A 27,499-nucleotide genomic window follows, 5' to 3' on the forward strand; every position below is an offset into this window, starting at 1 on the left:
AACACTGCCTGGTAAATGCATAACTCGTGTGATGTTGGCTTTCTGCACGGATTGATTTGTAAAAGCTATTCCATCCCAAATTAGCAGCTCTCTGGGTCCCAGCCTACAGCCCTACTCAGCCAGGAGACTCTGTCCTCTAGGTATGTTTCGGTATTTTGCATTTCTTTTATTTGCTAAAGCTATTCTGACAGACTACTTACCCTGATCAGCAGATTCTAAAACCTGTTTGTGGTTTCCCAGGGATTTCATAGACAAATTATTAGTGCATGTGTATTTGCAGGACAGGTGACTCCTAAATGATAAAAATGTAGTTTATAATCAAAGTGCCTAGCTTGTAACAATAATCTTGAGCTGGGCATTTGCTTATCTCCTAATGTGTTAATCCTTTTCAGGATTAACAACTCGTTTTTCAAAAGCGTGGTCTTGGTTCTGCAGACCTTGTTGACATAACTGAATCTTTGTGAGTTCATGAGGTGCAGTTGTGTGCAAGGACTGCAGGAATGGATGGACACCTCAAGAGGTTTCCTCGATGTGATTTAGCTCTTGCTCTGGGGTGTGAAGCTCCATAATGTATGTGATGCAGAGCAGAAGCAGTAAGTTGTCATTGTGATCAAACACAAAGCCTCTGTGGGGAAGAATAAATTATTTGCATGGGTGTGATGAATGCTTGAAGGGAATTTGATAAGTGGCATGTTGAGCACTGGGAAAATTTCTGAATATGATCCACGTTGTTCTTTGCAGTGTCAGAAACTTAACATGGGCTGTCATCCCTAGCTCTGGTTATTGCACAGTTTTATTAAAGGTCTTACAAAATGAATCTAAGATAGAATGGCCATCAATATGAGATCAGATAGGCTTAGGGGTTTTTGCATAAATAAGGATTTATTTCTATCTACTCCTGTATTTGTAGGATGGTCAATAATTTTCTTTTTACAACAATTTCCTGTGATACATTTGAGAGTGCAGTCCTTGAAGTCACTTGCATTTAAATCAGCCTGTGACAGACTTCAGTGAGTCTCTGCATTGGGTTTTTGCATGCAGCCTATATTTTTCAGTATGGGACTCTCAGGAATCCTGTCTGCTTGAGCTAAAATGTAATTCCCTTTTGTAAGGAAAAGATGCATATGGTAATAACACTCTCATCAACACTTGGGAAGCTCATGCAAAATACCCTCAGTGCTGCTTTCTGCTTGGCCTCTGAAAGCAGATAATGGCATCAGGGGCTGCAGTTCAGAACTGCCCTGCTTCCACCACAAACCCACTGGGTGCAGCCCAGCTCCCATCCCCAGGCATGGCCTGGCAGAGGAAATCAGAGGTGTGAGGGTGGCTGTCCATGCCCATCCTGCCTGGAACAGCAGCAGCACAGGGCTGGGTGTGTGCCCAGGGCCATGGTGGAAGGCAGGGAGCCTCTGCCCAGCCATGCAGCTCTGCCTCTGGGGAATCCTCCCATGTGCCTGTGTCTGGAGCTGTAAGTGCTCTGCTGGCAGAGCAGTCTCAGTGCCACAGCTCTTGATGTGCTGGTAGCACCCACAGCCAGGCTGCAAACCCTGTGCTCACAGCTGGTACTGGTGTTAGGAGACTGCAGAATTTTCCCACAGCTCACAGATCCAAGCAGGACTGATTCCATGAGAAATAGTGACACCATGCAAACCTGAGCAATTCTGGTAGAACAGCAGCCCTCACCTGCCCCTATGAGCTTCTTCCAAAACAAGACACTCTGAGTGAAGGTCCAATACTTTTTCCTTTCCAGAAGGTCTGTCCCACAAAAGCTATGTGCATTGTAGCTTTCATGGTGTTCCTAGGGCTGCTTGGGTGTAAAAGAGCTGCAGGATGCACAGTAACCCAATGCCATCATTTGCTACCTCTCTAAGGTTTGCATCTCCAGAACAGAAGTTGTTAACACAGAATATTGTTGGGTTGCACAGTCCTTTTCTGGAGCCACTCACAGCAAGGCTGTAATGGTTCAAGGGCTGAAATGTCCAGCTGGAGCTCTGCTGAGAGCTGCTCAGGGAGGCAGAATGTAATTATCTATGCTGGAGCCTGGCCAGGCTTCCAAGGTTAACACCTTTCATCTTGACATCAAATCTTTAATGACCTCATGTAGTAAAGACATTTGTTCAACATCTCATTTGGGAATGTGGCATCGTTACTGAGCCTCTGTTGTCTTGTATTGGTTCAGTATTGGTTTAAAGGAAAATTGCTGTCAAAGTCCTTCATGGACAACCACACATTTCCTCTGGAAATTCCTGTTTGAGTATAACCAAGACCTACTGGTTTGATTTTTCCTTCCTCCAAATCATCTAGTCTTCTGTCCTCCTTACAAGCTAATAGAGAACACTGTAATTACCCTTATTTTCAGGCTGCCAAATAAAGTAATTAGAGAAATAGGCATTATGATTTTGGAAAGATACATTAGAGAATGAAGGGGAGTGATGAGAGCATGTTCTCACAGAGCCAATTAAAACACTGCTGAGGAGATTCAGTGCTTCTTCCTGGCAATCCAAGCAGACAAAAGAGATTCACAGGGATTTACTCAAACAGAAGGATGGCAGAAATGCTCCTTTCTGTTCCTGAGCATATGGAAATCCAGCTGGGGAAATAACTTATGGAGTGACTTCTTTGAGCAGTGCCCACCACTTAGAAATGGTGGAATGATATGAAGCATATTTCTTAAAGGCATTTTTTGTGATATCTGAGATGGCCTAGCTGAAACAAACAATCTTGAATTCCATTTACTTATTAATTAGCGTTGTTTAGACTTTGTAAAAGACTTCTCTTTATGATCATTAAAAATATTAAACTTTTCATGCCATTCATCTCTGTTTAACTGGAACTTTTGCTTAGAAAGAATTACAAATATCTAGGCTATGAGGGCTTGAAGCACAAACAGAATGTGAGCTTGGGGGTCAAGGAGATCTGGAACACCTCATATTATGCTGACTGTAAACTCTATGCATGTTTGGCTTTGGAGAACTGCCTCCTCCTCAGCAGCAATTTTAATTGCTGAATGAACAACTGGATCCCAGTTTTTTCCACTCTTACAAATGAACTACACAATCTTCTCCACGTGCCAAGGTGGTGCATGAGGCTTCAGCCTAAGTCTTGGGTTTTTTCCCTTGATTACACATCCTTGAAGCTCTTCATACCCACTGCTCTTTAGCTACTGTACAGTGAAGGGTTTTCATTTCACATATTAGCAAAAGGAAGCTTAGATATTGCTTGTATGAAGTTAGAGAAAAACTAAAAGTTTCTTAGCCTCTCTTTCAATACTGGTATTGGATCACACCACTGTAAAGCCAGGAAAAGTTGAACTTATCCATTTCTAATGCCACAGGATTTCCTGAGCTCAGTGTGAGCCTTCCTGGGTTATGTACAAGGTTTTTTTGTCCATATGAAGTAGTATTTGAAGTACAATAAAATTCTGACCTGTGGACTGAAGCAAGAACTTAACTTGAGCTAAATTCTCCCCTTCCAGAGGTCATTTCCCCCCCCAGATTATTGACATATATATGTTTACCAGTAAAATCTGTCACATTGGAACTTGTATTTGCTACAGTGAGCTCACATACTCACAGGTGTTAATGCTGTGTCATTTTGCTCTGCCCCTGTTTAGCTGCTCCTCTGGACTCAATCTGGGCTGGTGGCTCTCCTTAGAGGCTGTAAAGCAGCAGGAGTTTGGTGCTTTCTTGTCTAGAGAGTGACTGTACACTGTGTCAGTGTTCATAGAAAGAAGTGCTGTAAGCCAAGACAGAGGCTTGTAGAAGCTTTGGCTGTTTTCCCTTGAGGCGTGCACATCCCAGGTGGCCAAAAGGAAGCTGCAGCAGGAGCTGTGAGCACTGTGTGCCTCACCTCTTGGTGTGCTGCTCCCTGCTTAAAAGGAGCAAAAAGAGTTCTGTGGTCTGAGAAGGTCTTTCTGTGGATGGCAGTACAGTTCTGTCTTGGTGCATTTTTTAGCAATGTGCCATATTCTCTAAGAAAATATGAGCATGATGTCTCTCCAATATTAAATACAAAGGTGAAAAGAACAGAAACTGTAGCATCCAGACAATATTGATGATAGGTCACATACACTGGACCCTCTAGAGGCCACACCAAGATCAACTAATTACAACAGAAATATCTGCTATGAAAGTTTTCTTTTCTTGTGGTTAAACAATAATGCATAACTGAATCCAGAGAAGGTTTGGGATGGGGCCCCTTCCAGCTTTCACCAGAACCTGGTTATGTGCTTTGTTTCTCATCTTTCTGTCAGTGGCATTCCAGCATCCCAAAATATTGGTACATTTATGGCTTTGTCTAGAAGTAATAGTAAGGGGCAAGTGCTCTTCTCCAGCTGCTGTTCCTGCTGTAGCTCTGTCTGATCTTCTGAATGTGCTTTTGATGTGAGAGAAAGCTGGGACCACTCCTTGTAGATCCCCCGAAAAGGTGGAAATCTTACAAATCCTTTTTGTTTTAAGGTATTGGAAAGCACAGAGTTTCCACCCAGCTTCACTCCTGATGCCACAAGCCTCTCTCAGTGGGGAGGCAGTGGGAATGCCAAGTCCTATCCCATTCCCCTGCACATCCTGCCCTGCTAACCCACTCCTGCCCCTCTTCCCCTGAGGCATTGAGTGTTTGGGACATAAAATATCTGTTTGCTCTTTGCAGGCAACCTTTGTCTTGGTGGCTGAGGAGCCTCCTGCCAGGGCCTGAGCAGGTTAAATGCACAGAATCAAACGTTCCTCTCAGGTTTTGATGCTGGGGTTGGCAGGACGGTGGGTGCTGCCCAAGCACCTGGCCCTGGCCGAGGAGCCCCCTGTGCCTGCAGTGCTGGCAGGGGAGGCTCAGGGGCAGCCCTGCCCCTCTGCCCTGCTGCAGGATGAGCTGAGCCAACCTTTCCCCTGCTCCTGTGTGCTCAGCCTTTCCCCTCCTCCTGTGTGCTCAGCGTTTCCCCTCCTCCTGTCCCTGCTGTGCTCAGCTTGGCCTCCTCCCACACCCAGCCATTGAATCTCTGTGTGGCCGTGCCCTGGCAGGGGCTGAGCCTCGCTCCCAGCAGCCTCTGCCCAGGCCTGCACTGCCCCAGCATCCCAAGTTTTATCCCCATCCATGTGGGAAGCTGTAGAGTTCTTGCTTCTCCAGCCCCAAGACTTGGCTTGCTCTCTATCTCATTTAAAAAAATCATAGTAAAAACTCTGGTTTTCATTACTCCAAAGAAAAGCTGGGGGTAAAGGTCTCTGTTGTCTGAACCAGATAGGAAGAGAATGCCTGGACATCTTTATCCATTTTGGGGCTCTTTTATAATCTTGTGATTTCTTAAGAATCAAACCTCTCTATTATTTCATTTTATGAGCAGTCTGACTAATGACTTTCGTAAACTTGTGTTGGCAGAACTAACAACTGTTAAATAAAATGAGTAATTGTTTTCATTCATCAGTGGCAAGAGCAATTATAGTTTCGGTGTTCTGCCCCCAAATGGGGGCTGAATCCTCCAGCCATGGATTATTTATATTACCTGTCTCCCTGTTTACATTCTCCAGCCCACTGATGGCTCTATTCAGCATCCAGGCCCCTTCTTGTAAAATCTGGTTGCTTCAGATTTCAGTAATCCAGGTAACTGCTTCTCCTTTGATTTCAAGCATGAAAGAAGTTATAATGAATTCTTGTAGCTTGATTTTTTCATTTGGTGCTAAGTGGCTACTAAAATGTTAAGATCTTAAATGTTAAGAAGCCTTCACATAATTTTTCTGACATGTAAGATTCAAGGGGAAAAAACCCCATTGAATCACAGAATGGTTTGGGTGGGAAGGGACCATTAAAGATTGTTTTGTTCGAAACCCCAGCTTTGGGCAGGGACACCCACAGCAAACCTCAGGTTTCCCTGATCACACACCCAGTGAAAGAACCAGAAACAGTTCAGTCTGAAAGGGTTAAAGAACAGACTAACCTGTCATGTGCCTGTTGGACACGAGCTGAGGGCCAGCTGCTCTGGCAATGGAGCTGGTGATACCCCGGGCAGGGCTGAAGGATGAGTCTCATTGTCTGGGATTTTGTCGCAGTGGTGTGGTTGGAAATCATAGCAGGATGGAACAGCTCAGCAGGGATTCAAGGGCTCTCTCCTCCAAAGGTCCACTTGTGGTCAGGTACATGGCCTGGAGCACAGGGAGTGTCCAACCCACGGAGCAGTGGGAGAGATGTGTAGGAATGGAGTCATATTGCTGCAGGCACCTCCATCCCTGAATCGTTATTGCTTTTTGTGCCACTTCACTGCAACATGGAAAAGGCACAGAAATTTTCTACTTTGGCTCTATCTCAGAGCTGAAATTGAGCCAAAAGCCCAAGAAAAGACAGCTTTGCTGGGTTCTGCAGTATTCTGGGCATGGATTGAAAGTTTGTAATGTTCCCTTGTCTTTCTAGTGGGAAGAAGTAAAACTGATGCCTTGAAAATCATTGAAGTCTAAATAGCAATTTTTCCCATCTAATCCAAATTTCATAGCTTTATCCTGTTTCTGCTATTGCAAACTCCATTTCTGTGGATGACACCCTGAAAGCCACAGTGCTCATTCCTAACCCCCTGATCTGCTTCTTGTCCACAGAGCAGCTGGAGTTGATAGCAAGTAATGAATGGAGAGGGGGGAAAAACAAATCAGAGTGAGAGTGGTAATGTTAACAGTCTGCTTTGTACTGGGCAGATCTCAAAACACCTCCCAAAGTTAAGGTGCCTAATTTTAAGTCCTTCAGCCACCCAGTGTGCTTGTTAAGAGGAGGGAGTGGAAGCATTTGTTTGTGACAGAGCTATTAAATGTAGGATTTGTGTCTTATAAAGTGGCAGTGTTGCTTTTGCAGGCTGATTGGAAATGGTGAATAGATTTGGGTCCCATGACCCTTGGAACGAATGCAAAATTCACTCCACTCCAGTAGGAGATGGATAGGGAAAATTGTTCCTATTCTAGTGAGTGTCATAGTAATGTTGTCTTGAATTGCACAAACATTGTAGGCAGGTTTTGAATGTTCTGGAAGCAACCTTTAATGCTAATGGGTAGTAAAGTGATACTAGAGGTATGAATCTCCAAGAATTTAATTTTAAACAGTGTATCTGAAAGCAATGCAATTCTATTACAACATCGCTCCTGCTTTGCATGTATATATATTTCTCTTTTCCAGGGCTCTCAATATGATTTATGAGCAGCAATTAACTCAACCTTTTAACAGCGTGTGACAGGTGTTGCTGGGCCCATTTATGAACCAGGCAAGCTGAGGCACAGAGGTGTCAAGCATAGTTTGGCAGAAAGAATATTGCAAAATGAAGACCAGAACCCAAGAATCCTGAATCACAGCCCCTATTCTATGAGCTCTCCATTTATTGCTAGGAGAGAAGATCATTAAAATCCACTGGGCTTGTCTGGCAGACTTTATAAACTTATGCATGCTTTTAAATGCAGTGGGGGTTATCGTTATTAAATGATGAATGTAGGAGGGTTTTTACATAATGCTGAAGAAACACATTAAACCATGATGGAATGAGAATCAATATAGGTCATTAAAAATAAGCATTCTGCTGAAACGGATTTTTCCTGTCATTCAGCAATGTTTATATACTGTGCTTGCTTCGTGCTTTTCTGTAACAGAAAATACTTTTCTCAGGTGTAAATGACAGGTGGCTTTTAGAATATTGTACTTTAGTGCTCACAGACCTTGGGCTTCCTTCCCCTGCTTAGCAGGGCTGAGGCTCTGTATCACAGCCTGCAGCACTGGGGGAGCTCTCTGTATTTTATGCTTACAGGATAGTCTGGGGTTTCAAATCCCTCTTGGGAGAGTGACCTTGCTGCTCTCACTGGCAACCTCATAGCGTGGAATAATGCTCCTGACTGGGGAAAGGTGCTGGGGAAAAGCTGCTCCAGCCAAGGTAAAATTTGCCCCTCCTTAGCTGAGGCCACAGCAGAGCACAGACCTTGGGGACAGTGCTCATCCTCAAATGCATCACCACTGAGGCAGAGCTGGAATTAGAGATGAAAATCTGCTTCCAGTCATGGTCCTCACAGATCTGCAAAGTTCTAGGTCAATAGAAGAGGGGCACTTCAGCTGAAATCTGGTATAGCACATGTTTTGCAGTAGAAAAAGGGCGTCTGAGCCTCTATTTTTCAGCTCTATGTGCAAAAGAAGAGTAATTTTATAACGTATCTTGCAGTTCCTACCTGCAAGTACATTCATATCACTAATACACTTAGAATTCCAGAAGTTCTACCTTGCTAACTTGGGTGGGATAGAAACATGCAAAAACTTGATAAATGCAGCATGGGGATTTGCCATGTGCTTAACTCTTGGAAAGGGAAATGCTTTATTCACATCTGAAATTAACAGCTAAGTAGTAGCGGAAATAGGACTTTTTTGTGTTGTATGGAGTTTTCTGCTGTATGGTAGATGATTTAATCAGGGGATTTTTTAAAAATGAAAAATAAAAGTAGAATACAGATGTGGGTAATTGAATATAGAAGATCCTGTTTCTGGTTTTAGTGTAAATGCATTTATTATTTGTAAACCTGACTCATTTGTAAAGTTGCACCCCAAAAAGTGGACACACATTCAGAATTATCCAAGCCCTTTATGAGTGTGAGCAGTACTTCATGAACTGGTGTCAAAATGTTCCCCAGTAATGGCCTGGGCTACCAATACATTTATTGCTGTCACTGAGTAAATCTTCTATATGTTTATTTTCACATGCAACTGTATTAAACTCTGGGCAGTATTTTGCCCTTTGCAGATAAGTACTTACAGAGAATCAGGGAAGCAGTCAATATTGCTGAAAATAACCTCAAAAATATAAAGCCCATTCCCAAAATCTAAGCCAAAGGCAAAACCAGTGGTCTTCTAAGACCCTGTAACCCAACAAAAACTTCTCAGCCCATGAGGCTGGGTGGTCTGATGATCCTTATGCTGCTCTGGACTCTTGATTTAAACCCCAAATCCTGTGAAATGGTAAGGCAATCCCTGCCTATTGTTTGTTTGGTACGTTGGTTGTTTTTTTTCCTCTAGCTGAAGGTGCAAAGCAAAATAGGTCTGTGGTCCCCCTGCCATTACAGACTGTGAGAGTTTGCTTACACTGAAGTCACTGACAAAACCCTCAATAGCTTTAATGGGGGCAAGAACAGGCTCACCGTGATTTACTCTAAACTGTTCAGCTCAAGGCAGAAAGACGGGGGCTCTTTGAAAATGACAACTTGTGGGTTTTGGAGAGGTCATTAACATATTTGTCATGGGGGAAAGAGGGTAAATAAGGAACTTGAAAAGAAAGACAGATATTAATTACGCTTCAGACAACATTGTTGTGTGCTGATGACATGCTGCAGCTCTCCAGACGACTATAATTTGCAAGGGAACCCAACGAGTAGGAGACTTTACAACAAGCCAAGCAATTAGTTCTTCCTGAGTTGCAAGAGTGACATCATGTGTGCAAAACATGCCTTCGCCTTCAGCTAACAACACATACTCATTTATTCTTCCTGCAGGGTCACTGTTGGCTGTGAAGGCCATTAAATCATTCCTCTGATGGATGTGTTAACTTTCAGAGCTGAGTGAATAAGGGTCCCTGAAGTGCAGATAAAGGAACACGTGTCCAAAGCTCCAACTATCAACAAAAGCAAACCCAATATCTACTTTTGTGTGCTATAGCTGGCTTTCAAAACTCTTGTATTCTTTTAAATGCCTTAAGTAATTCTCCATGGTCTTGAAAATTTGTCCCTGTTGTAGGGTCTGACCTGATAAGTGAGTGGGTTTTCTTTGCTTGGTTTTGCTTGCTTGTTTAGGTTTTGGTTTTTTGGTGTAGGATCTTTTTCCGTGTCTGAAATTTGTCAAGACGTTGTTGGACAAGCTGAGGCTTGCTTTTATGAGCTCTTTGTATACAGTTCTGAGAAAAAAAAAAAAAGGCAAGGATTTTATTTGACTAGGAAATTTAATAGAAATTAAATACTTACACAGCAATGTTAATATATATCTGGGTATAGATTTCCAGCAGAGCGTGCTTGGTTTCCTAAGTTGCATCACTTAGTGCTTTGCACTGCATGAGTTTATTGAAGAGACAATAAAGATCTATCTGATACTCAATGGGAGTAAATTATGGCATTGATCTGGAGAGACAATTACATTTATTCTTTAATCAGATACATGGTCCCACTGGAGCCACATACTACTTACCTGCTGTAAATTAAGCTCCTGCTTAAGTGCTTTGTAGAATCAAAATCCAAAAAAACCTAACTTGTGAAGATATTTCAGGTCTTCTGTCTGTTAGAAGTGTGATGCAAATTGTCATGTAGGTTTTTTCTTTCCTCTGGATTAATGAAAACAAAGAATGAGATGTGAACAAGCTTGACTTTAGAGATCCACTTTAGTGTGTGAAAAGCTGTTTTATCTTTTGAAGAAAGCTGTTACTACAAATGCAAAACTAACGTTTTACCACTACTTTTTTTTTTCTTCTAAACATAGCAGTAGGCACAAAGACTTGGCAGAGCAGATGCAGAACAGGGCCACAACCAGCTTGGCACAGAGGGCTGAGGAGCTTTGCATCAAACAAGAGCAGGTTTCCCTGACTGGGATGAGGTTCTAGACAGGGCTCTGCTCACCCTCATGGCCTTTCCCTGTCTGACAGTGTTTGCCCAGTGTTGGTGGCTTTCAGTGCATCTTTATCTGTCCCAGATTTGCCTTTTCCAAGGAAGCAGAAGGAAAAGCTGCTCTTTTCAGCCAGACCCAGGACACCCCTGTGCTGCACTCTTCTGTGGCAGCCCAGGGCAGTGACTTCAGTACAGCAGGGTACTTGCATCTGACCACCCACCCCAAGCTTTCAGCAAATAATCTATATGGTTCTTTTGTTTGTTTCCAGCTCACATGTTTACATAGTCCCCAGAAGCTTCTAAAATTAGAACCTGAGGAAAACAGAAACCTGTTCTCCAAAGCCAGCAGGATGTTTTAATAGGAACTGTTATTGCTATTATTAAGAATAGTAATAATCTTATGTTAACCAAAGGCAGGGATGAATCTTGCTGGACTGTGCCTGGATGTGTGCCATGTCTTTATATCCTTGCAAAGCTGTGGCAAAGAACTATCCCAGAGAAATGTTAAAGCTGATGGTGGCTGTTCTGTAACAAGTAATACAAAAGGGAACTGTGCAACCTTTTAGTGCCTGAGACACTGAAGTTTCCTGGTGTTTCTTCCATTTGTGACAGTTCATCCAAGCAGAGAGAGGCAGATCATGCAGAGCACTCAACTGAGTTTTCTGCAGTAAAGTTCCTGTTTTGGTCACAGCACTGTAGGCAGGCAGACATCTGAGAAGGTGACAGTAAAAGCGCCAAGCAGAGCTGAAAGGGAGGAAGAGAATTCTGACTTGGGTGAAAAAGCTCTGACCCCTGCTCCTCAGCTACAACTGCAGGGACTTTCCTCCCAACTGAACCCTGAGGATCCCTTCATATGAGCCTGCTCATTTAACTCCTTTATCTGTAGCTGCCAGCATGGCCACAGATGTGATAGGGGAAGCCACTGGTTTTGGTGGTGTGGTCAAAAGAAGAGTGAGGCATGTGTGCATGAACTTTTTTGGCTACAAGCTCTGCACAGCCTGAAGAATTGAACCTCCCACAGAGCCAGAGCCTGCCTGCTTTGTGGGCCATTCTGATTGAATTATTCCTCTGGCAATGCACCCCCTGAGCTAAACTTAAATAATATGAAGCTGGTGAAAGGCTGGTTTAGGTTTTAAGTGCATGTTTTTGATTAATTTGCTGTATTTCGAAGAAAAAAATGTGTAAACTTGGTCTGTATTAAATACTAGACTGCTTTTCACGTGTTGTGGGTCTACAAAAATCATATGCCTTTTTTGCCTACCTAATGTACATTTTCACATATGGGAGAGGCAGAATTGGGACACTCCACATTTAAATAAATACTTAGCAAAAGGGTGTAGGGGGAACTGAGGTTCTGTAAGGATTAGGGCAAAGCTTTCAATGTAATAAGAAAAAGAAGCAAAAAATGCAACTATTAAAACCCATACATTCTCGTGCTCTGTTCACTTGGCCATACTGACACATGGTGTATAGAAGAGGTGAAATTCTCTCTTCTGTACCCACACATTCATGTGTGCCTTTGTGCCCATGTTCATACCCACCAAGCTCCCACAGAGCATGTAAGAGAGAGCCTATTTAGTGGTTTTAATAAAACTACAGTTTCATAGCTCTAATAATCCACAGCTAGGAAAATACATGGTTTCTTCCTTCATCTTTAGATTTATTTGAGAGATTTTTGTTTTGCGGTTTTACTGGGTGACTTTTCCAATGGAGTGGCTTAAAATAATTTCATTTCTTCGAAGACCATAGTGGTTACCATAGAAATACGTTAGCTGCAAAACAAGGAATAATTAGTTTATGTGTTCCTTTGTGTCCCCTAATTTCTTCCATTCAGGATTTTTAAGCATATAATTATAGGGATTATTCAGCTTCGTGATCTTTTTCCCCCTCTATAAATTCATTTAAAGACAAAACTCTGATGTCTGTAGAGCATAAATAATAATGATTATGTGTGGTAATTAGTCCAACCCGTTTGTCCACATAGCAGAAACAATGTGTTTTCTGTCAGAGGCTGCAATGCTGACTAGTGGCCACTCTGAGCTTCCAGAGTGGCTTCTCCAGTTATCTCTCTTATCCCTTATGGCTGCTCAACCAGTGACTCTGAAGAGTTAGAAATGGGATTCTCGAGAGCCCTGCAGGACATTTGTGCTGCTCAGGCTCTGGGACAGGCTAAGTTTGACAGGGGAGGCATCAGCAGGCTCAGAAGTCTCTAAGGTTGGGTGGCTGTTGGGCAAGGACAGGAGTGTTGCGACACTGGGGCTGCTGTTTAACACCTCTCCCCTGGCTGGATTTGCAGAGTAGGCAAAGTTCTGCCTCTGTGGAAGGGCTGAGACTTGTAGGACTCCTCCAACAGCACTTGTGACAGATCAGGCTTTTTGCAAAATAAGAGTTTTCCCTGAACACAGGGAAGGGTGCTGGAGCCCTTCAGAGTAGTTCAGAGATTGAATCACTTTTCAACTATTGTTCTTTGGGAGAGGTGTTCTTTCTCTAAAGCTCCAAGATGAATAAACAGGAATAAGAAAGGGATCAAGTGTAGGATAAGACTCTTTCTCCAGTCCAATCTGTCTGGAAATGTTCCATTCAAGGGTAAAGCATCAGGAGCAGGATTTATGCCCAGCCTTTTGTTGCCCACAGCCTGCTGCTTGGGAGCCAGGATGTTGCTTATGGAGGAGGTAGCTGTGGCCCTGTGCTCCTGAAATCCTGAACCAGGGGAGAGGTAAGGCCCTATGCTCCTGGAATCCCAAACCATGTCCTAACTCTGAATTCTTCTTTGGAGAAGAGAGGAATACTGCCACTACCTGTTCTGGTAAATACATTCCAATGATTCTCCTGGATCAAGCCTTTAGGGAAAAACCAGTGTCATGTGGCTTTCAAGGGTTCTGGCCCAAGCTAGGTTAAGATTGTGGAATGATTTGTATTGGAAGGGACCTTAAAGCCCATCTCATCCCAGCCCCCTGCCATGGGTGGGGACATCTTCCAGCAGACCAGGCTGGTCTAAGCCCCGTCCAGCCTGTGCTTGAGCGCCTCCAGGGACGGGGCAGCCGCAGTTTCTCTGGACAGGGCGCTGATCCCGGCGATCCCATCCTTCCTGGTGTTCCCAATTCCTGGTGTTAGTTTCCATCATTCCTGGTATTTGTTTCCATCATTCCCGGTGTTTCCATCATTCCCGGTGTTTCCCAATTCCCGCTGTTTCCACCCATCATTCCCGGTATTCCCATCCCTCCCTGTATTTCCATCATTCCTGGTGTTTGTTTCCATCATTCCCGGTGGTCCCATCATTCCCGGTGTTCCCAATTCCCGCTGTTTCCACCCATCATTCCCGGTGTTCCCATCCCTCTCTCCCTCCCTCCCTCTCGCGTTCGCTCCCGCGCGGTTCAGCCGCTCCCGGCAGCGCCCCCTGGCGGCCGCGGGCGGGCGCTGCTCCCGGCCCCGCGCATTGCAGGGCCCGCGCTCCAGCGGCTGCTCAGAGCCGCCACCAGCCTGGGAGAAAACTCTTATTCTGTTTATTACTGGTTCGCATGTGCTTTCAACGAGTTCAGATCTTGTACAAACCTAATTCACACTTTACCGTAATCTCTGATACTCAGAACAAAATTTCCAGTCTTTTTTTTTTTAATATTTTTCATAGATGAACTGTCAGCTTTAGTTTATTGAAATATAAAATTAATTTCCTAGTGCAAGGATGACTTTTGGTAATAGAACATAATATCCGGGCATGGACACTCAGAGTATTTCACTTAACACAATACTTGCACAATTAGGAATTGCTTACCTTAAGAATTATTCTGAGGAGTAATAAAAAAAGAGTAAGAAAATTCCAGTTAATAACCTGGGCAAAACAATTATCCTTCTAAGAGTCTTTATTGAATCATGTATGCAAAGCAGAGGAGTTTTTCATAACAGATGTATTTAATCTTGATGCAATAATGGTTTTAACCCCACAGTGTCTCACAGTTCAGTCAGAGCTTAGACTAGTTCTGATGTGCTTGAATAGAGCCTCTGGGATCACAAACAAGACTCTACTGCTGTGGAAGCCCCTCAAAGTCTTGTTATTTTCCAGCACTAACCATAATAATGAATGCCTGGAAGATCATTTATATAATGGCTCAATGGTTAGTTTTCATAACTGCCTACAACAGGCCTCTGGAAGCTCTCCCAGTGTTTATTGAAATAAATGTTGGGGTGAGACCATGGTGTTTGTGTCATAGATGTAAACTCTGGAACAAGGAGAGCAACCCCATGGCATGCCCTGCTCTGGAGTTTCTCCCTTCCAGGGTGAGGGCAGCACCTGGTAGCTCTCCCTGCTCTGACTGCCATTCAGGCTGGCACCCTTTGTGCTTGGCTCCTGCTGGCCCTGGTGGCCATGGAGCACAACAAAAGCTCAGGTCTGTGGAGCTGCATCAAACAGAGATACCAAGAAAAGACTCTCCTAAAAACAAGGCTGTTGATCTTTACCTCATTGCATCCCATGATGTGGTCAGGTATAAGTAGAGCATTGGATCTTGGTGACCCACAGCTGGCAAAGCATTAGTGGGTCACCAAGACAATTTCCCTTCTTCACAAAATATGATTCTCCTTGCTGAATATTTGCTTTATTGTGCTGGCTTTTGAATTCTCCAGTGAAGAAATTTCTGCAAATTATCCTTTTACCCCCAAAGTACTTAATATTCTAATTTTCTCCTTTGATTTTTTTTCCTCATGTTGAGTCTAAATTTCTCTTTATTAAGTTTCCTGTAATTGCTCCCAGATATCCATCCTATCCCACCCCACCTACTTCCCCCCCTCCATGTGAAGCAGGTACCTGTCAGATGCTTCTGGACCATTTCTTTGGTCAAAGATATACATAAGTAATTCCTCTAATCTTCCCTCTACCACCTGTTCCCTCAGGCTCTTCATTATTTCCCTAGCCCTGCTCTGAACAGCTTCCCATTTATAAATATTATTTTATGGTGGGTCCTGAATGGCTCATTCTGCCATCACTCTCTCCCCTTCCCAAATCCACACAATGCATGGAGCTCGTGGTTTGGGTACAGACCTGGCTGATCCCACTCTCTTACTGAAGGGAAGCTTCACTACCAGAGAGTTCCTTGTCTCAGGAGCAGGAGTATGGCACATCAAAGGCTTCTTGCAGTTAGATATCTACCCAGAATAAATCATTAATGGCAAGCATGACTGATGAGAGAAGAGGACATTTGTTTCTTATGACTTAAAATTCCTTTTCTGAGGACTTCTCCAGTGTCTGAGATCTTTCCTTGCCTGGCTTTTTTAAAAAGCAGGAATGGTCACTGAGAGACAGTGGTAAGTTATGTAACTTGCTTTTTAAATCACTCTTTAGTCTGTGTCAATATTATCTACTGAGTGCAGAGACCAGGATCTGTGCTTGCAGTGTCCATCTCCTGTGCTCTGGGATTCCTGCTGCCATGGAATTTCTTGTGACAGTAATGGAATGGAATTCAATGCTGGTGAGGGTCTTAGAGTGACTTGTGGTGACAGCACAAGGGGGGATGGCTTCAAATGAAATGCAGTAAGTGTAGATTGAATCTAAGGAAGAAATTCTTCTGTGTGAGGGTGGGGAGGCCCTGGCACAGGCTGCCCAGAGAAGCTGTGGCTGCCCCATCCCTGGAAGTGTTCAAGGCCAGCCTGGATGGGGCTTGGAGCAACCTGGGACAGTGGAAGGTGTCCCTGCCCATGGCAGGGGGTTGGATTGAGATGAGCTTTGAGGTCCCTTCCAATGCAAACCATTCTGTGACTCTGTGATTTCTGACTGGGTGTGGTATATGAGCCTATGTTGCCTATGTTGCTGCTCTAAGGACTTTTATATTTATCTAGAAAATAAGCAGTTAAAGTCTGCAAGTGCAGTTAGTTTTGGGTAAGAATATTTTAAGACTTGACTTCACCTTAACCTCTTTGATACAACATTTCATTCTGTAATGGACTAGTAAGTTTGGAGAAATAAATGTTTAGGAGTCTTTTTAGAATAAATTATGTGTATGAGTAGAACAAAACCCAACTTCTAAAACACTAAGTACTAGTAATGAAATATAATGACCACCAAGTATTTAATTTCTTGAAATAGACCCCAAGAGAACTATATTTGAGTGTTTTGTTGACTGAACATCTTTTAAAGAAGTTAATCTTTACAAGAACAAAAGAAAAAGCTTGAACAATCAGACTACATGAAATAATTGTGTAAGTAAATATCCTCCCAGTTAAGGGAGGATGACCCCAGTGAGCCTCATGCACAGAGCTTGTGAGAACAATAATTCAGACCGTGGCTGAAATGGGTGGCCACACCTTCCTTTGGGATAAATCATCAGCATAACGTGTGGATTTGGCTCAGGGTTTATGATTACAATAATCCTGCTTCTGCTTGAAGCGCAGGATGTTCTGTTGGATGTTTACCTTTGCCTTGGCCAGTTCTGAGAAGAAAAAGGGAAGGAAGGATAGGGGTGTGAGGCAGGAGCTCCTGGGACAGCAGTTGTTTTGCTCAAGGAATGTCCTACACAATTCTGCTGCTTGGTTGGCAATTATTGTTACTGATTTTTCTGCTACTTAATTTCTTCCAGTCTCCTGGTGCTTGGGAAGGCTGATCTCAGAAATGACCTCTACAAGGGAAAAACCCTTAATGTCCCTGTCAATGCTCAGATATTATATTGGTTGAGGAGCTCAGAAGGTTGTAAGGGACAGCCAGAGGTGGGAATGGGAGCAGGATGATGGAAGATCTGAGAGCTGTGCCAGTGCCTTTGTGGTTATTGTTGTTAGACAAAGACTGCAAAAGAAAATATGAGCCCAAGTGTGCCATGCAGATCATGCTGTGGAAAAGTGCTCCATGCTCCTCACACAAGCCAAGCCTGTTCCTAGAGAACTCATGAACTGGAAGTGGAAAGCAATCAAGGCAAATTCTTCCCTGTTCCCACCACAGATCTCTCAGCAGAGTGAAATTGCATCACCTCTGTGGACTTTCTGGGCAAGGTTTGCCACTAGCTGTTGTTGAGGGTTTAAAAAAAAAATCTAGAAAATTGTATCATTGCAACATCCATGGATCTGAAGTTGCTTTGTGCTTGGTTTGGTGTTCACTTTGATGTGCCTGGAGAATCTAACCATGGTTAGCTGTTTAATAAGCAGGGGAAGGACTCCTTGCGTCTTTTGGCCGATCCCCTGAACCACTACAGGAAAAACTGCCTTCATCATTCAGGTGAAAAACTCTTTAATCTGCTCTAAATTACTTCCCATGTGGGAGCTCCACAGCCTCTCCAGTCAACTGATTCCAGTGCTTTCCTCTCATTCAAAGGGTTTTCTTGATGTCTAACCTGAATCTTTCTTGCCAGAGTCCACGTCCATCCTCCTCACTGAATTTTCTGTGGATGTGCCCAATGAAATGTTTTCTTGCTTGGAAGTCTTTCAGAGACTGTGGTCATGTTATTCCCTTGCTGGAGCCCCATTCATTGAGCTCAGCAACCTCAATTTTCTTAGTCCTCTCTCATGGGCCATATATTTGGGTTGTCTGATAATTTTTCTCTTTGGGTTTTGTATTCTTGGACTCTCTCCAACTGTTCCAAATCTTTCTTGAAGTTGAATCCCCAAAATGGTTGGCGGTGGCACAGCTGGGACCACAGTGACACAGAACACAGATGTTGCATTTTGTATCCTATAGAAAATACTGCATATTCTTTTATTTTTTGGGAAACAAATCACAATTATTGACTCCTGTCTGGTGTTACTCTTTCACAGAGTATATCTGCAGGGGTGTATTTGTGCTTATTAATTTAATTTATACTTGTCCATATTGGACTTGATCCATTTTTACTTCTGTTGTAAAGATCATGTTTCTCTTCCTCTTGTTCTCTGGTGTGTTTGCAAAGGCTTGTACATCCACATTATCTGGAAATTGAGTTTCCTGAAGATCTTTGATGAACCAACATGATAATGAGGTATTGATTGGCTCTCTAGCTCTGCCTGGATACCCAGGTCCTGGGCAGTGGGGGGAGCCACTTTGACACCCATGCTGAAGAATCACTCAGATTTTATAGGACCAAAAGTGGCCGAGTACCCCCAACAGTTTTGTCTAAATATGACCAAATCTGAGGTTTATTTTATGGCTGAATTTTTTTTTCATAGATGGTCCAGATCAGGAGTTACTGACCCCCCCTGAGGGCTAAAACTTTACCTTCTTTGGGGACTGGGAGCAGCCTGAGAGCCACAACATCATAAGATTTCCAGCTTGTACCAAGCAGTTTCTGTGTGGGTAGGAAGCACTGCGGTGAAGGGATCTGAAGATAAGAAGGGGCAGAAAACTTTCAAACAGAAAGTGTGAACCAAAGCTTGGTGAAGTCAATGGAAACTCTCTGACTGATAGCACGTGGCCATGTGGAGGGCTGTTAAAGAGGGGCTCAGAAAGAAAAGCTACACTGTTGAAGCAGAAAGGGTGTTATGATAGGAGAGGAAAATACATTCTGTAGTAACTTCTAGGGTTCTGGAAGTACAGCCTTCACCAGGTTGCTTGGAAATGTTTAGAGAAAGCCCTGTTGAATTGAATAATTATGGTAACACAGGACTTGAAAGAGAGAAAGAGGAGGTGGAACAGAATAAAACTAAAACAGAAATACAACAAATTTAGAAAAACTAAACCAAACTTCTGGCTTTCTGAAACTCCAGGTGGTGTGCGCTATCCTGTACCCTTTTAGGGTTTCTGTTTTGAAAATTTACTTTCTCCTGTCTGTGTACAGAGCACATCATGGTTTCCACAGTGAAATCTGATCATTGTTTTCAGTGCGGTGGCTCCGTGGGCAGTGGGGATGATGGAATTGTAGGCTCTGGGTGTCTGTGGGACCCAGTGCCATGCAGATTCCTTCCCATTGTCCTCTTTACTTGCACATTTTGCTGCCATTCAATTAAAGGTGCTGTGTGATGAGGATGGTTGAATGCAGCATTTTCCCCAGACAGATAATTACTCTGCCTTTTGCCTTGTCCTTCTAATCACTGCTAAAAGTGGTGCTGTTGGTGCCTTTTGTGAGCCTGCAACTGTTCGTGTGTTTACATAAAGTCTGAGGGCAGAATTTGTCTGTGCAGTAACGTTTTATCAGCAGCAGGTAGCAATTGCAGGAGAATAAGTCTCTGTCTGCTGCTTGGTTTGCAGAGCCTGTAGACTGCTCGTTACAATAATGAGAAATGCAAGTAAGCAGCGTCGCTCCAGCACTTGCAGTCCCACTTTCTATTGCTGTCATCAAAGGGTTCAGGAAAGTTTGCATTCAGAGTAGTTTTTTTGCTAATGCACATATACATGTGCACATTTCTGTCTGGGAAATCTTGTGCTGCACATAGCAATTTATGGGTAAGGCATGATCGGGGTTTGGGAGCTCAATTCAGTGGCTGTGGCCAGGTGAGAACTGGGATTGAGAGCAGAAGGTCAATGTAACTCCAGATATCCCAAGAAAGAAATGTAACTGGGAGAGGGATCATGATCAGAAAGCTAAAAATGTGCAGTTGTAGGGCCCTGGAGCATGGGGGTGGTGTGGATTTTAACCAAAAAGCTGGAATCATCCTGACACTCACAAAACACTTAGAAGAGAATTGTAGTATCCCACTTTGTAGATGGCTCTTGTTAATTTATGCTTTTTCTTTTGTTTTGTTTGGGAAAGTGGAAGTCTTGTCCTGGCACTTACAGTCTTGTATTGAAGGAACAAAATTACTGCTCTTAGCCTGGATTTCCAGCTACTGAAGAGTTAGTGTGGAAACCTGGTAATAAATCCCATGGTGATTTCCCAGTGTTGCATTTCGTGCAGTACTTTCAAGTGTACCAGCCACACAGAGGCTGGATAAAATTGATGCTGGTAAAATTCACAAAATGTGTTACTACAGAGAATCCTGAAATGGCATCAAAAGGAGCCCCAGGAACACACCAAGGTGCTATATGCAGCCTCTGTTGTGGCCAAAAATAAAACATTTACACAACCCAGACCTTGAAAGTGAAAAAAAAAATCACAGAAACATTTACTAGGAATGAGAAAATCATCAACTGAAAAATTGCATTTGTAACCTGAGAGTAACCTTTTTCTTTTAAGAGCAGAAGTTTTTTAAAATTAATTGTGGCTTTATTTTTCTCTTTTTTCCTTTCTATTGTCCCTGTACCTTGGAATAAAATAAAGTGAGGGATTGCCACAAAATCTGTGTAGCTTTTATAGCTCCTGTGAAGTTTGAAGAAAGACATAAAATGGAAGGTACCCAGCTGGTACCTTGGCCTCGTCTGAGTGCCAACTTTCATTTTTGACAAACACTCAAAATGTGGATTTTGCACGAGATGAAACACAACTGTGTGTTATATTGAGGGATCTGACCTTCTACTTGTGTACCTGCCCGTGTGTTAGATTTTCTCCAACACTCAGAGGCTATTTTAATGTCCAAGAAATACTGGTGTTCCAGTGCTTTAAACCTCCAGGAAGGGTAATTTTTTTTTAACTTATGCTACATTAATGATTTTACAATATTTCAGTTCACATGCCCTTTTTTGGTTCTCCAAGAACACCCTTTTATTTTTCTTTCCCAAACCTACTGCTACACAATTCTTCCTGGTTTTGGGCACTGGGGGGAGGTTTACTGGAGAATGAAATGATAAATTCAGGAGAGCCTTCAGTCTATTATTTAATTTCTGTTTCATATTCTGGTTTTACAGATAATTTTTACTATCAAAGGTGTATTTTTAATTTTTTTTTTTTACCAAGACCAAGAAAGAAACCATCAGTTTATAACTGAACTCTATTAACAGTGAGGAGAAGAGAAGATTCTTGAAGGCACTGGATTTCTGTAAGAAAGCAAAGTTAGTCAGTTGTCATCTGGATTTTACTGGATTTAGTTATTTCAATTATTTTTAAAGTTTGATTGCAAAGAAATGTATATCCTCTTTGGAACTGCTTAAGAATTGGGATGAATATTTAACACAGGATTGCCAGGGATGGAGCTTTGAAACACAATGTCATAGCTATTAGAAAATAATGCATGGTCTCTTAAATACTTTTTTTAATATCCTTTGCTTCCTTTCCAGTAAAAGGGAAAAGAAAGCTTAATAAAAAAAGAGCAAATTGCTTTTCTGTTTGCTAGCAGCAGTTGATTTCTGTGGACACTTGCATGGCTCTTCCAGCAGTGCTGGGGAATGAGCACGTGGATCTCATCAACTTCTGGATCAGTTCCTGTGGCTGCCCTGAATCTTGTGTGAGTTGTGAGTTATCACAGTCCTGCTGAACCCCCAGGGCTTCACCCATTCCCAGTAGCTGATGATGGAGTCTCTTTTTCTCCTCAAACATGTGGTCATTGTTTTCTAAACTAGAAATAAAGCATTCCCTGGTCAGAGGAGCATCCCTGCAGGTTCAGCCAGGCTCTGGTGTTGGCACAAACCCCACCTGTCCTCTGGGCAGGCCAAGCCATGGGGACAAGCAGTGAGATGTGAATTGTACCACTGAATTCTGCTCAGGACCTTCCACGTTGCAACTGCTTCACTCAGGGGTTCAGAAGTCATTTTTCTGCTAGAACGCCAAAGAAATCTTTGAATTAAAGACAATTATTTCACTTTTATATGTTTGGTTGTGCTTTGGTGCAGGTCAAAGCCAGGCTCAGAGCTAACAGCTGCACTCCCAGCCTTGCTGGATGCTTTGGGATTGGCTGTAATTCATGGAAAGCACATTAAAAAATTATTACTGAAGAGGTAAGAGAGAAATACAGAGCTGAGCACACTCAAACTTCGAATTTTAAAAGTTTCCATTGTTTACTTATCTCATTAAGAATCTATCTCCATGCAGGCACACAAGCAGCAGGTACAAATATATCTTGATGTCTATCTTTGTTCCACTGTATGTTTGCCTGCAGCTCTCTATAGATAGAAACATAAACTGTGTGTATATCCTGCTGCCTTTTGAAACGTGCAGAACATTACCAACAGTTTCTTTTCTCTAGTTTGCTCAAATGCTTGTGGTTAGATATTCTGAAAGTATAGAATTTAAAAAAAAAATGAAAAAGACAAAAAGATTTTGACACTTTGAAAATGAGCTGCTTTGTTAAAAATATGTTTTTAAATTTTTCTTTTATTTTTAATAAGCCAACAAATTATTTCATTTCTCGGCCTCTGCATGTTGTATTTGATAACATAAAATCAGATCATATTGGTGATGAATGAATTAATTCAGAGCTGGAGGCACATGTGGCAGTTGAGAGCTGGAATTTGAGTGATACGGGGGGATTTTCAGAGCAGGACTGTATTGTGTGTTTGTTACCAGGAAAGTCTGGATTTAAGAAATAAAGCTTCTACTCAGAGTATACAGAGTTCTTTTTGTACCTTATTGGCTGTCTCAAAATCCAAAATAAAAGGAGATGTTGAAAAGAAGAAATTTAAGTAAGATGAAGAGGACTTCAGTAATTATTTTATTCAAATAAGAAAACATTTGGTTGCAGCATTTAAACATGAAGAGTTAAAAAGGGAAAATTCTTTATCAAAATGATGCTAAAAGAACGTAATGAACAGAAATTATGTTTAACAACTGAATTAAGATTACCTCTTGGGTAATTCGATTATCTTCCTGAGTTACCATTAATATTCAAAAGATACAAAGATTATGAGCATACCTGGCCTTATTATTTGATAAAAAAAGACTGAGTAGATAGGAACAGCACTTTGAAAGTAATAATTCACATCAGTACTTGGAGCCTCAAAGGAACAAAGATCTGTAATGTGTTATTTCAAAGAGTTTTACTTCAAAAGTTATTTAAAAAATTGCCATGGATTAGTATTTAAGACAAACTCTTCACTCCTGTAAATTTATAATGCTGAAGTGCTGTAGATAAACTACCAGGTTTTCCATTTTTTAATATTTTTCATTGCCATCATGTAACACTGCATTAATTCAATGTTATTTCTAGTTAGGACTCTACAGGCTTTTTCCTATTCTTGATAGAGTTAGGTTTCATCTTATGTACTTTTAATAAGTCCATTTGTAATGACACTGGTATGAATTACTACAAAATAAGTAATGGTTTAATCCTGATATCATCAAATAAGTAGTAAATGGTCAATGATTTGTTGCCAGAGGATTTATAGCTGTGGTTCATGAAAGCTCTTAATGCAGGTATTAAGTTAACCAGGGGAATTTCAGTGTGAGACCATTAGGAACATACTGCTAATATTGCATTTGTAACCTCTGTGCCAGAACCAGCACTCAAAACCCAGCTGGCAAAATCCATCCAGGATCATGGGGAAAAACTCCTACTCTGCTAAGTTTACAAAAATTAGTGTAGAAAATTATCAGTTTATCTGACAGGGTTCTAGCTGAGAAATGGAGACAAACACAGTACTCAGTATTTTAAGTGGATAATTATTTACTGAGTTTCTGATCCTCCAGTTATGTACTCTGAGGGTTTGAGCCCTGCATCAGGTTTGTAAGGAACTTGTAGCTTTATTTCTGCTTCAAGCTTATTAGAAGTTACTACAACTAGCTCAAGAAAGGCTTTTGCAAGCTAAGTGGACTTGTGGCTAGCCCAGATAAATCCCATTATTGAGCCACAACTGGCTGGAGTTGTTCTGCAGAATTGTTCTGTTCCTTGATTCAATGTTTTAATTTTCAATTTACTGCCATGTGTATTACAGCCTGCAAAGTGAAAGCCTGTTTTCTGTGGACACTGGCTGCAGTAGAAGTATCTCACACACGTGAGCTGGAAAAAATGAAATAAGAATAAATCATAGAATCGCTGAATGGTTTGGGTTGGAAGGGACATGGTGGTTTCCTAGTGAGAGAGCAAGGTGTTAATGTTCTCCCAGGAGGGTGTTCCTCCTGGAGCACCCTGTTCCCTTCCTCAGGGGTGTTTGCAGAATTGCCTCTGGTTCTGTTGGAAGCTCCTCCGTGGGCTCAGTTTGGGCTACAAGAGCTCTGGTGCCATCAATTTGTGATTCCCAGTTTTGAGGAGAGCTTTGCCTCAACAAAATGAGCTGAAGCAGCTCTAAAATTCTCCTTCAGCTGACATGGAGCTGTGAATGAGCTGTGTTCTCTGATAGACCTGGGCTTAGCAGGGCTCTGGGTTGAATAGAGTTTTTGAAAGAGGTGTTTTACATTAGAGTGTGGGGGGAAATTGAGGCTTAGTTTTTTATATACAAAGGCACTGCACTGTGGTGTTGAGGGGTCAAAAGGAGAAGGCATTGCAAGTGTTTGAGCACAGATATGAATGCTGATTTGGAGAGCTGCTTGTCACAAGGATGGGACCAAGCAGGGCCCTTTGAGCTCTTCGCACCTGGAGTCCTGGGCTGGAGGGCAAGCTCCAGGCATGGCTGAGCTGCTGGCAAGTGTCTGGTCAGCTGGTTAGGCTTTGCCCTAAGGTGTGAGGAAAGAGAAATGTTTAGGGGTTGCGTTTTGACATGGGATGAAGCTTTGGCTTCATGTTTTGACATGGGATGAAGCTTTGGCTTCACGTTTTGACATGGGATGAAGCTTTGGCTTCATGTTTTGACATGGGATGAAGCTTTGGCTGTGCTGTGAGGGAGATGGGGCTTTGGCTGCAGTTTTGACTGTTCACTTGGACAGGGCTCTTTGGGAAGTCTCTTGCAAATGGTGCAATTCTCACCAGCCCCTCTCAGAGCTGGGCTGGGTGCCGTGGTCCAGTCCTGTCCTGTTGGCTCAGCAAGAGCTCTGCCTGCATCTCCATCCAGGTCTATTCACCTTCCTTTCTGCTGGAGAATATTCTGTGCCATTCACACAGAATCTCCCCTGTCTGTCCTTGCTGCAGGTTTCCCCTTCAGAAACTGTTTGAGTAGTTCTATTAGTGAAAATCATAACCAAGGAAAGTTTTTAATTTCAACAGTCAGACAGACATGCACACACAAAAAACCAAAGAATGATCTGGAAAAAAATCCCCCAAACTCCATTCACCTGCCCCACAGTGACAAATGGAAAGAAGGGTGGCCACTGCCTGTACTCGACAACACTGCAACGTGGTATTTTTGGAGGTATCTCGGGAGCATCTACCGCATTTACAGCATGTGAGGCATCTCATCTGGAGCCGTTTTGATCTCCTGTAACCTACTCACAAACGCACATATTTCATAACAGGCCCTGTACCCTGATAAGGATCTCTGAGTTTCTTCTGCGCGGTATCTGCAAACAATTCAAAGCTGTTCCACACAAACAAATGTGAGAACCCCCTGACCACAGACTGCCTTTAGAGCAGACCAAGATTTGATGTTACTCATATCTTCCAGTACCTGTCAGAGTTCAAACAGGAAACCTGGTTTTTCCTCTCATGTCAACAACTTTTTTTCTTCTTTTTTTTTTTCTATTTGAACAGGCGTTCGGCAGCAGGCTCACGCTCGAGCGGTGGAAGTCCTCAATTTCTACAGGACAAACAAGTATGTGCTCTGGTACGTCATTGCTGACATTAACAAGAACTGAATATGTGGTTTTCGGTGATCCTGTGGGTGCTTCTGTAGAAACGGACACATTGGCTTTGAGCAACCACACAAAAAAGGGATTCATTCATACAGGATATAGGTAAAGCACAGCCCAGGGCTCGCTGCGAGCACTGCTCTGCTTGGGAAACGTCAGAAAAACTGGCTGCTCTTTCTCCTGGTACCGCTGCATTTTGTGCTTACACAGTAACACTTTTTAGCATTTCAGCCTGTTTGTCATTTATACGATATCCTGCTTGCCAGGGCTCTAAAGAAAAGTTTAAACTGAATAATTATTTACTGATTAGGAAGTTTCATCTGAGCACCTAAACTAATAATTAATTATCACGTTTCCAGAAAATATGAAAAAAACCTCATGCCCAAATCAGGGATTTGGCCACAGCCACTCATTTATATTTTGGGACTGCTGGGAATAGAAATTAGGAATTACAGATGTGATGCATGCCCCCTTACACAGTACTTATAACTTAATGTTTCATAATGCAGATCAATAAATGTAGCAACTTTCACCAACTTTCAGACCTTTCCAGTCCAGGCTTGGAAATGCTTTAATAACATTTAACTTAACCTGTCCGTGAATGTGCGAAGTGAAAGTTCATAGTGGAGAACAATTCTTGATAAAGGCTAATATTTGTGACAGAAAATACTGATTCTGTGAAGGAATGGATGACTTCTGAGGATTGTTTCCCCCCATTTGATTTATGCTTGACAGATGCAAAAAAACCCAATTCAAATACAGCTGCATTAAGAAAAGAATACACAGGCATTTCCATGACTTTCATCTTGCTTTGTATTTATGTCACGATAAAACATGATTTTGTGGCTTGCATCATCAAGGGGCAGAACATCTGGAAATTGTTATAACAGAAAAGTGTCCATAATGCTAAATATGATTGTTCTCTTTTTTTTTTTTTTTCCTTTTCATATGAAACTCTAAAAGCAAACAGCTGGATAACAGTATGACTAGTAGTAATACTCACTGTGAGTGACACATGCTGGAATGAAGGTTATAGGATCCCAAAGGAAGAGCAAAGAGGTGTCATAGAATTTCTCAGTGGTGAGCCAGGGCAGAGGCATGTGTGGCAGTGGGTACCCCTGAGCTGCCCTGAGGAATACCAGGTTAAAAGGCAAAACAGCCTTTGGGAACCACCTGCCACCCTTGAAATCATGCAGGCCATTTCAGTAATTTGCATTGTTTTATCTTTATCTCTTTATTTCTGTATTTCCAACAGGATTTCTGCCCAGATGATTGAATTTGATTCCATGTATTTTTCCAGTAGTTGTTTCATGAGCCAAAGCACTTTATATAAAATCTGCAATCAAAAATGGCACTGTCTTTATATTTGTACAGCTCTGCATTGGTGCTCTGTGTGTTCCCACTGAACAGCTGCAGGTCTGGAAAGGCTGTCACCCCCTGCTCTGTCCATCCATCTCTGCCTTAAATGCTTGTAAACCAGTGTCAAGAAGAAAGGAATCATTTGTG

At 42.4% G+C, this 27,499-nt stretch overlaps 1 long non-coding RNA gene across 2 annotated transcripts; it reads left to right on the forward strand.

The window, feature by feature from the left end:
- LOC143695322 (uncharacterized) lies at positions 1–27,499 on the forward strand. Of its 2 annotated transcripts, none has more exons than XR_013184419.1 (3): positions 1–140; positions 25,896–25,956; positions 27,368–27,499. It is a non-coding gene; the product is annotated as an uncharacterized LOC143695322 (long non-coding RNA). The 2 variants fall into 2 exon arrangements; XR_013184418.1 differs by having other exon boundaries at positions 25,896–25,968; positions 27,368–27,493.

This window comes from Agelaius phoeniceus, chromosome 15, assembly GCF_051311805.1.
Source record: "Agelaius phoeniceus isolate bAgePho1 chromosome 15, bAgePho1.hap1, whole genome shotgun sequence".
Taxonomy (NCBI): Eukaryota; Metazoa; Chordata; class Aves; order Passeriformes; family Icteridae; genus Agelaius; species Agelaius phoeniceus.